Source organism: Arachis duranensis, chromosome 5 (genome assembly GCF_000817695.3).
Source record: "Arachis duranensis cultivar V14167 chromosome 5, aradu.V14167.gnm2.J7QH, whole genome shotgun sequence".
NCBI classification, from domain to species: Eukaryota; Viridiplantae; Streptophyta; class Magnoliopsida; order Fabales; family Fabaceae; genus Arachis; species Arachis duranensis.
Window position 1 is genome coordinate 50,920,621 of NC_029776.3, and position 11,352 is coordinate 50,931,972.

Sequence of the window (11,352 nt, forward strand, 5' to 3'; positions counted from 1 at the left end):
CTTTTCACTTGGACCTGCATGCCACAAGCACATGGTTAGGGACAGCTTGGTTTAGCCGCTTAGGCCTGGATTTTATTTCCTTGGGCCCTCCTATCCATTGATGCTCAAAGCCTTGGATCCTTTTTACCCTTGCCTTTTGGTTTTAAGGGCTATTGGCTTTTTCTTCTTGCTATTTCTTTTTCTTTCTATTTTTTTTCGCCAATTTTTTTTTGGCAAGCCTTTGATTTTTCACTGCTTTTTCTTGCTTCAAGAATCAATTTTATGATTTTTCAGATTATCAATAACATTTCTCTTTGTTCATCATTCTTTCAAGAGCCAACAGTTTTAACATTCATAAACAACAAGATCAAAAATATGCACTGTTTAAGCATTCATTCAGAAAACAAAAAGTATTGTCACCACATCAATATAATTAAACTAAATTCAAGGATGAATTCGGAATTCATGTACTTCTTTGTTCTTTTGAATTAAAAACATTTTTCATTTAAGAGAGGTGAAGGATTCATGGAGTTATTCATAGCTTTAAGACATAGTTACTACTACTAATGATCATGAAGTAGAGACACAAAACATAAATGAACATAACATAAAAACCGAACAGCAAAAAAGTAAGAACAAGGAATGAATCCACCTTAGTGGCGTCTTCTTCTTGAAGGACCAACAATGTCCTTAAGCTCTTCTATGTCCCTTCCTTGCCTTTGTTGCTCCTCCCTCATTGCTCTTTGATCTTCTCTTATTTCATGGAGAATGATGGAGTGCTCATGATGTTCCACCCTTAATTGTTCCACATTGTAGCTCAAATCTTCTAGGGAAGTGTTGAGTTGTTCCCAATAGTTGTTGTAAGGAAAGTGCATCCCTTGAGGCATCTCAGGGATTTCTTGATGATGAGCTTCCTCATGCATCTCTTGAGATCCGTGGAGGGTCTCTCTTGCTTGCTCCATCCTCTTCTTGGTGATGGGCTTATCCTCTTCAATGAGGATGTCTCCTTCTATGATAACTCCAGCAGAGTAACATAGATGGCAAATAAGATGAGGAAAAGCTAGCCTTGCCATGGTGGAGGACTTTTCGGCTATTTTGTAGAATTCATGGGAGATGACTTTATGAAGTTCTACTTCCTCTCCAATCATGATGCTATGAATCATGATGGCGCGATCCATAGTAACTTCAGATCGGTTGCTAGTGGGAATGATGGAGCGTTGAATGAACTCTAACCACCCTCTTGCCATAGGCTTGAGGTCCAGTCTTCTCAGTTGAACTGGCTTGCCTTTGGAGTCTCTTTTCCATTGAGCTCCTTCCACACATATGTCCATAAGGACTTGGTCCAACCTTTGATTAAAGTTGACCCTTCTAGTGTAGGGGTCTTCATCTCCTTGCATCATGGGCAAGTGGAATGCCAACCTCACATTTTTCGGACTAAAATCTAAGTATTTCCCCCGAACCATTATGAGATAATTCTTTGGATTCGGATTCACACTTTGATCATGGTTCCTAGTGATCCATGTATTGGCATAGAACTCTTGAACCATTAAGATTCCGACTTGTTGTATGGGGTTGGTTAGGACTTCCCAACCTCTTCTTCGGATTTCATGTCGGATCTCTGGATACTCATTTTTCTTGAGCTTGAAAGGGACCTCTGGGATCACCTTCTTCTTGGCCACAACTTCATAGAAGTGGTCTTGATGGGCTTTTGAGATGAATCTCTCCATCTGATGGCTTTTGGAGATGAATCTTTCCATCTCCCATGACTCGGAGGTGGAAGCTTTTGTCTTCCCTTTTCCTTTTCTAGAGGATTCTCTGGCCTTAGGTGCCATTGATGGTAATGGAAAAATAAAAAGATTATGCTTTGACCACACCAAACTTAAAATATTGCTCGCCCTCGAGCAAGAGAATAAAGAAAAGAAAAGGAAGAAGAAGAAAATATGGAGGAGGGTGAGGGAATGTGTTTCGGCCAAGGTGTAGAAGAGGGGGTTTGTGTTGTGTGAAAATGAAGTAGAATGGAAGGGTATATATAGGGAGGGGAATGGGTGGAGTTTCGGTCATTTAGGGTGGGTTTGGGTGGGAAAGATTTTTGAATTTTGAAGGTAGGTGGGGTTTATGGGGAATAGTGGATGGATGTGAGTGGTGAAGGGGGTAATTGGGAAGAGAGGTTGAGGTGATTGGTGAAGGTTTTTTGGGGAAGTGTGTTTATTGGAAAGAGATGATGAATGTTGAGAAGAGGAGATAATATGTTAGGTGGGGATCCTGTGGGGTCCACAGATCCTGAGGTGTCAAGGATTTACATCCCTACACAAATTAGGCATGTAAAATGCCTTTGCACACCATTCTGGCGTTTAAACGCCGAAGTGATGCATACTCTGGGCGTTCAACGCCCATGTGCAGCATGTTTCTGGCGTTGAATGCCAGTTCCATGCTTGTTACTGGCGTTCAGCACCAGCTTTCCTCAAGGCACATTCCTGGCGTTCAAACGCCAGGATGTTGCTTGTTTCTGGCATTCAGCGCCAGCAACATGCTCTGTTCTGGCGTTAAACGCCAGCCAGATGCACCTTACTGGCGTTTAAATGCCAATAAGTCCTTCCTCCAGTGTGTGATTTTTCTTCTGCTATTTTTGATTCTGTTTTTAATTTTAATAATTTTTTCATGACTCCACATGATCATGAACCTAATAAAACACAAAATAACAATAAAATAAAATTAAAATTAGATATATAAAAATTGGGTTGCCTCCCAACAAGCGCTTCTTTAGTGTCATTAGCTTGACAGTGGGCTCTCATGGAGCCTCACAGATATTCAGAGCATGATGAGGGCCTCCCAACACCAAACTTAAAGTTTGAATATAGGGGCTTCTCAACACCAAACTTAGAGTTTGGTTGTGGCCTCCCAACACCAAGCTTAGAGTTTGACTGTGGGGGCTCTTTCTGACTCTGTACTGAGAGAAGCTTTTCATGCTTCCTCTCTATGGTTGCAGAGGAAGGTCCTTGAGCTTTAAACACAAGGTAGTCCCCATTCAATTGAAGGACTAATTCTGCTCTGTTAACATCAATCACAGCTTCTGCTGTAGCTAGGAAAGGTCTTCCAAGGATGATGCATTCATCTTCTTCCTTCCTAGTGTCTAAGACTATGAAATCAGCAGGGATGTAAAGGCCTTCAACCTTTACTAACACGTCCTCTACTAATCCATAAGGTTGTCTTACTGACTTGTCTGCCAATTGTAATGAGAATAAGGTAGGCTGTACCTCAATGATCCCTAGTTTCTCCCTTATAGAGAGTGGCATAAGATTTATGCCTGACCCCAGGTCACACAGAGCCTTGTTAAAGGTCATGGTGCCTATAGTACAGGGTATTAAGAATTTACCAGGATCTTGTCTCTTTTGAGGTAGAGTTTTCTAAATCCATGTATCTAGTTCACTAATGAGCAAGGGGGATTTACCTTCCCAAGTCTCATTACCAAACAACTTGGCATTCAACTTCATGATAGCTCCTAGATATTGAGCAACTTGCTCTCCAGTTACATCTTCATCCTCTTCTGAGGAGGAATAGTCTTCAGAGCTCATGAATGGCAAAAAAGAAGATTTAGTGGAATCTCTATGGTCTCTATATGAGCCTCAGATTCCTTTAGGTCCTCAATGGGAAACTCCTTCTTGTTTGAGAGACGTCCCAGGAGGTCTTCCTCACTAGGATTTTCGTCCTTCTCCTCCCTTGTGCATTCGGCCATATTGATTACTTCAATGGCCTTGCAATCTCCTTTTGGATTCTCTTCTGTATTGCTTGGGAGAATACTGGGAGCAGTTTCAATGACTTTCTTACTCAGCTGGCCCACTTGTGCCTCCAGATTTCTAATGGAGGACCTTGTTTCACTCATGAAACTTAAAGTGGCTTTTGACAGATCAGAGACTACGTTTGCTAAATTAGAGGGACTCTGTTCAGAATTCTCTATCTGTTGCTGAGAAGATGATGGAAAAGGCTTGTTATTACTGAGCCTATTTCTTCCACCATTATTAAAGCCTTGTTGAGGCTTTTGTTGATCCTTCCATGAGAAATTTGGATGATTTCTCCATGATGAGTTATAGATGTTTCCATAAGGTTCACCCATGTAATTAACCTCTGCCATTGCAGGGTTCTTAGGATCATAAGCTTCTTCAGAAGCTGCTTCTTTAGTACTGTTGGATGCATTTTTCCATCCATTCAGACTTTGAGAGATCATGTTGACTTGCTGAGTCAACACTTTGTTCTGAACCAATATGGCATTCAGAGCATCAATTTCAAGAACTCCCTTCCTCTGAGGCGTCCCACTATTCACGGAATTTCTCTCAGAAGTGTACATGAATTGGTTATTTGCAACCATGTCAATAAGTTCTTGAGCCTTTTCAGGCATTTTCTTTAGGTGAATAGATCCACCTGCAGAATGGTCCAATGACATCTTGGAAAACTCAGATAGACCATAATAGAATATATCTAATATGGTCCATTCTGAAAACATGTCAGAAGGACACTTTTTGGTCATCTGCTTGTATCTTTCCCAAGCTTCATAGAGGGATTCACCATCTCTTTGTTTGAAGGTCTGAACATCCACTCTAAGCTTGCTTAGCTTTTGAGGAGGAAAGAATTTATCCAAGAAGGTCGTGACCAGCTTATCCCAGGAGTCCAGGCTATCTTTAGGTTGGGAGTCCAACCATGTTCTAGCTCTGTCTCTTACAGCAAAAGGGAAAAGCATGAGCCTGTAGACTTCAGGATCTACTCCATTTGTCTTAACAGTCTCACAAATCTGCAAGAACTCAGTTAAAAACTGGTAAGGATCTTCAGATGGAAGTCCATAAAACTTGCAGTTCTGTTGCATTAAAGCAACTAGTTGAGGCTTAAGCTCAAAATTGTTTACTCCAATGGCAGGAATGGAGATGCTTCTTCCATCAAATTTGGACGTTGGTTTTGTGAAATCACCAACCATTCTCCTTGCATTATTGTTGTTGGGTTCGGCTGCCATCTCCTTCTCTTGTTCGAAAATTTCAGAAAGGTTGCCTCTAGTTTGTTGTTATTTAGCTTCTCTTAGTTTCCTCTTCAGAGTCCTTTCAGGTTCTGGATCAGCTTCAACAAGAGTGTCTTTTTCCTTGTTCCTGCTCATATAGGGAAGAAGAGAACAAGAAAAGAAAGAAGAATCCTCTATGTCACAGTAAAGAGGATCCTTATTGTTAGTAGAAGAAGAAAGATAAGAAGAGTGAAGAATAATGGGTAAGGATATAGGTGGTGATCTGAGATGAAGAGAGATGAGTTAGTGAATAAATAAATAAATAGATAGAAGGAGAGATAGAGAATTTCGAAAATAATTTTGAAAAAGTGGTTAGTGATTTTGGGGAGACGGAAGAAATTTCGAAAATAAATTTGAAAAGAAGTTAAATGATTTTTGAAAATAAAAGATAAGATAGAATTAAAATTAAAAAAATTAATTAATTAAAAAGAATTTTTGAAAAAGGGATGAGATATTTTCGAAAATTAGAGAGGAAAAAGTAGTTAGGTAGTTTTGAAAAAGATAAAAAATAAATAAAAAGTCAAATAGTTAGTTGAAAAAGATATTAAAACCAAATTTGAAAAGATAAGAAGATAAGAAGTTAGATAAGATATTTTGAAATCAAATTTTTGAAAAAGATAAAATTTTGAAAAAGATATGATGAAAAGATAAGATATAAAAGATATGATAAGATATGTTTGAAAAAGATTTAATTTTTACAATTAAAATTAATTACTTTACTAACAAGAAACTACAAGATAAGATTCTAGAATTTAAAGATTGAACCTTTCTTAACAAGAAAGTAACAAACTTCAAATTTTTGAATCAATCACATTAATTGTTAGTGTAATTTCGAAATTTTTTAAATAAAGATAAGGAAGAGATTTTGAAAATATTTTGAAAAAGATTTTTAAAATTTTCAAAAAAAGAAAAAAATGAAAAAGATATGATTTTTGAAAAAAAAAAGATTTTTGAAAAGATATGATTTTTAAAATTTGAAAATTTGACTTGACTTGTAAGAAACAACCAATTTTGAAAAAGAAAAAGATATTTTTTTTATTTTTGAAATTTTAATGATGAGAGAGAAAAATTAAAAACGTCATTTTTGTATTTTTCTCTTTTCTTTATGGATCAAAACAAAGAATGCATGCAAGAACACTATGAATGTCAAGATGAACACCAAGAACACTATGAAGATCATGATGAACATCAAGAACATAATTTTGAAAGATTTTTGATGCAAAGAAAACATGCAAGATACTAAACTTAGAAATCTTTAATGTATGGACTCTAACAAACAAAAAATGCATATGAAAAACAACAAACAACACAAAACAAGAAAACATCAAGATCAAACAAGAAGACTTACCAAGAACAACTTGAAGATCATGAAGAACACTATGAATGCATGGAATTTTCGAAAAAAAATAATGCATAAATTTTTAAAAAAAATGCAATTGACACCAAACTTAAAAATTGACTCAAGACTCAAACAAGAAACACAAAATATTCTTGGTTTTTATGATTTTCTAATTTTTTTGTATTTTCTTTAATTTTTCTCGAAAATATTCTTTAGAAAAACAAAAATAAGAAAAAAATTTTGAAAGATTTTTGAAAAAAATTTTTATGAAAAGAAAATAAAAAGAAAATTACCGTTAGTTGTATGAAATTTTTTATAATAGCTCTTTGCTATGTGTGGACACAACTCCATTCAACTAACCAGCAAGTGTACTGGGTCGTCCAAGTAATAAACCTTACGTGAGTAAGGGTCGATCCCACAGAGATTTTTGGTATGAAGCAAGCTATGGTCATCTTGTAAATCTCAGTCAGGGGGATTATAATTGATTATGGATTTTCGAATAATAATAAATAATAAGCAGGAAATAAAGATAAATAACATAGGATAGAAATACTTATGTAAATTAATGGTGGGAATTTCAGATAAGCGTATGGAGATATCGTGCCCTTTCTTTTTCTACTTTCCTACTTCTTCCTTCAATCCTTCTTACTCCTTTCCATGGAAAGCTGTATGTAGGGCATCACCGTTGTCAATGGCTACATCTCATCCTCTCAGTGAAAAAGGTCCAAATGCTCTGTCACAGCACGGCTAATCATCTGTCGGTTCTCAATCAGGTTGGAATAGAATCCCTTGATTCTTTTGCGTCTGTCACTAACGCCCAGCCTTCAGGAGTTTGAAGCTCGTCACAGTCATTCAATACCGGAATCTTACTCGGAATACCACAGACAAGGTTAGACTTTTCGGATCCCCAGAATCCTACTCGGAATACCACAGACAAGGTTTAGACTTTCCGGATTCTTATGAATGCCGCCATCAATATAGCTTATACCACGAAGATTCTGTTTGGGGAATCCAAGAGATATGCGCCCGGCCTAAGGTAGAACGGAAGTGGTTTTCAATCACGTGCGTTCATAGGTGAGAATGATGATGAGTGTCATGGATCATCACATTCATCAAGTTGAAGTGCAATGAATATCTTAGAATAGGAATAAAGAGAATTGAATAGAAACAGTAGTAATTGCATTAAAACTTGAGGTACGGCAGAGCTCCACACCCTTAATCTATGGTGTGTAGAAACTCCACCGTTGAAAATACATAAGTGAAAGGTTCAGGCATGGCCGAGTGGCCAGCCCCCATGAAGGTCTAAGGACTAGGCGTCCAGAGATCTCTAATACAATAGTAAACTATCCTATTTATACTAGACTAGCTACTAAGGTTTACATGAGTAAGTAATTGATGCATAAATCCACTTCCGGGGCCCACTTGGTGTATGTTTGGACTGAGCTTGGTCTATCCACGAGCTGAGGCTTCTCTTGGAGTTGAACGCCAAGTTGTAACGTGTTTTGGGCGTTCAACTCCGGGTCGTGACGTGTTTCTGGCGTTTTACTCCAGACAGCAACATGGAACTGGCGTTGAGCGCCAGTTTACATCGTCAATTCCCAAATAAAGTATGGACTATTATATATTGCTGGAAAGCTCTGGATGTCTACTTTCCAACGCCGTTAAGAGCGCGCCATTTGGAGTTTTGTAGCCCCAGAAAACCCATTTCGAGTGCAGGGAGATCAGATTCCAACAGCATCAGCAGTCCTTTGTCAGCCTCCTTATTAGAGTTTTGCTCAGGTCCCTCAATTTCAGCCAGAAATTACCTGAAATCACAGAAAAACACACAAACTCATAGTAAAGTCCAGAAGCGTATAAATTATCCGCTCATCAGTAGACATCTTGGACTTTCCAGAAATGTATAATAATCTATACTTTGCCCGAGACTTGATGGCCTAAACTGGCGTTCAAACACCCACCAGACACCCTTTTCTGGCGTAAAACGCCAGAATCGGCACCAAAGCTGGAATTAAAAGCCCAAACTGGCACCCAAGCTGGCGTTTAACTCCAAGGATTGCCTATACACGTGAAAGCTTCAAAGCTCAGCCCAAGCACACACCAAGTAGGCCCCAGAAGTGGATTTCTGAACTATCTACACATTTTCTGTAAACCTAGTTTACTAGTTTAGTATAAATAGCACTTTTTACTATTGTATTAGGGTCTTTTTTGGAACCCTTGAGCTTTATGATCATCTTTGGGGAGGCTGGCCATTCGGCCATGCCTAGAACTTTTTCTCTTATGTATTTTCCACGGTGGAGTTTCTACACCTCATAGATTAAGGTGAGGGGCTCTGCTGTTCCTCATGAATTAATCCAAGTACAATTGTTTTTCCTTCAATTCATGCCTACTTCTTCTCCAAGATATACTCTTGTACTTAATTCAGTTAAGTCAGACTGAAGGGGTGACCCGTGACAATCACCCACTATCTTCAGTACTCGCTTAGCCAAGATCCGCGTGCCTAACAACCAGAAAGCGGTATACATGATGTTCAACGTAGTCATTGGACGTCATCCAGAGTATACTCTGTTGGGTCTCTAATCCACGGATTTACATAATCTCTCTTGACAACAGAGCATCCGACCCCGTTATTAGAATCTTCGTGGTATAGGCTAGAATCAATAGACAGCATTCCTGAGATCCAAAAAATCTAAACCTTGTCTGTGGTATTCCGAGTAGGATCTGGGAAGGGATGACTGTGAGGAGTTTCAAACTCACAAATGTTGGGCGCAGTGATAGTGTGCAAAATGATCAATTGATCTTATTTTGACACAAGTGAGAACTGACAGATGATTAGCCCTGCAGTAGGTGTAACTGGTATTTTTCATACAGCTTGACATGGAAGGGAGCATGCATGATTGGATGAAGACAATAGGAAAGCAGAGGTTCAGGAGCAATAAAGCATCTCCAAACGCTTATCTGAAATTCCCACCAATGAATTACATAAGTATCTCTATTTTATTTTACATTTTATTTATCCTTTAATTATCAAACTCATAACCATTTGAATTTGCCTGACTGAGATTTACAAGATGACCATAGCTTGCTTCAAGCCATCAATCTCCGTGGGATCGACCCTTACTCACGTAAGGTATTACTTGGACGACCCAGTGCACTTGCTGGTTAATTGTGCGGAGTTGTGAAAAGTGTGATCACAATTTCGTGCACCAAGTTTTTGGCACCGTTGCCGGGGTTTGTTCGAGTTTGGACAACTGACGGTTCTTCTTGTTGCTTAGATTGGGTAATTTTATTTTATGTTTAAGCATTTTATTTTTATTTTTGAAAAAATACAAAAAAATTAATAAAATCCTAAAAACCAAAAATATTTTTTGTGTTTCTTGTTTGAGTTTAGTGTTAAATTTTATGTTTGGTGTCAATTGCATGCTTTAATTTTTCTTAATTTTCGAAAACATATGCATTGTGTTTTTCATTGATCTTCAAGTTGTTCTTGATGATTTTCCTTGTTCTGATCTTTAAATTCTCCTATTTTGTGTCTTTTCTTATTTTTCATAGGCATTTTCAAATCCATAGGGTCTAAACATTAAAAATTTCTAAGTTTGGTGTCTTGCATGTCCTTCTTTTCTTAAAAATTTTCAAAAATATGTTCTTGATGTTCATCATGATCTTCAAGGTGTTCTTGGTGTTCATCTTGACATTCAAAGTGTTCTTGCATGCATTATTGGTTTGATCTTAAATTCTTATGTTTTGAGTCATTTTGTAGTTTTTCTCTCTCTTCATTAAAAATTCAAAAAAAAATCAAAAATATCTCTTTTCAAGTAAATAATGCAGAAAAATGAAGATTCAAAACATACAGCAAAGGAATCACAAAGAAAAAGCTGGGCATTTAGAAAAACGCCTATTAAGGAAGGTATTCTGGCGTTAAACACCAGCCAGGGTATCTGGCTGGGTGTTAAACACCTAAAGAGGTAGCATTCTGGGTGTTAAATGCCAGAATGGATAGCATCCTCGGCGTTTAACGCCAAGATGACACAAGGGAGGTAATTTCATTTCAAATTCAAAATTTTTTCAAATTTTCATGTTTTAATTAATGATTTTAAAATCTTATCTTTCTCTTTTAATGCTTTTGAAAAATTTAAAACTAATTTTTCAAAAAATCTTTTTCTTAAATTTTCAAAAGAAAAATCCTTGCTAACAATTAATGTTTTGATTCAAAAATTTCAAGTTTGTAACTTTCTTGTTAAGAAAGGTTCAATCTTTGAATTCTAGAATCATATCTTTTAGTTCATCAATTTTAAAAATCAAATCTTTTTGATTCCCTTTTTAATTTTCTTTTCAATCATACCCTTTTTCAATCAGATCTTTTTCAATCATATATTTTTTTAATTTTAATTTCAAAATCTTTTTCTAACTTCTTATCTTTTTCAAAATTTATTTTCAAATCTTTTTCACTTCTCATTTTTCGAAAATCACTAACCACTTTTTCAAAAATCTTTTTAATTAACTAATTGTTTTAAATTCTAATTTTATGTTATTTCTTTTAAATTTTTGAAAACTCTTTCTCTCTCATCTCTTTCTATTTATTTTATTTAAATGCTAACATTCCTCCTCCACTCATCTAAACAAAATTTTCGAGCTCACCTCCTCTCTTTTCTTATTCTTCTACTCCTTTTCCTCTGACACATCAAGGAGTCTCTATACTGTGACATAGAGGATTCCACTACTCCCTTTTGTTCTCCTCTTTTTCATATGAGCAGAAACAGGGATAAAAACATTCTTGTTGAAGCTGATCCTGAACGTGAAATGACCCTGAAGAAGCTAAGAGAAGCTAAAGCACAACACTCCGGATAAGACCTTACAGAGAATTTTGAAAAAGAAGCAAACATGGCATCCGAACCCAACAATAATACTAGAGATACAAGGAAGATGCTCAGTGATTATACTGCACCAACTTCCAACTTCTATGGAAGAAGCATCTCAATTCCTGCCATTGGAGCAA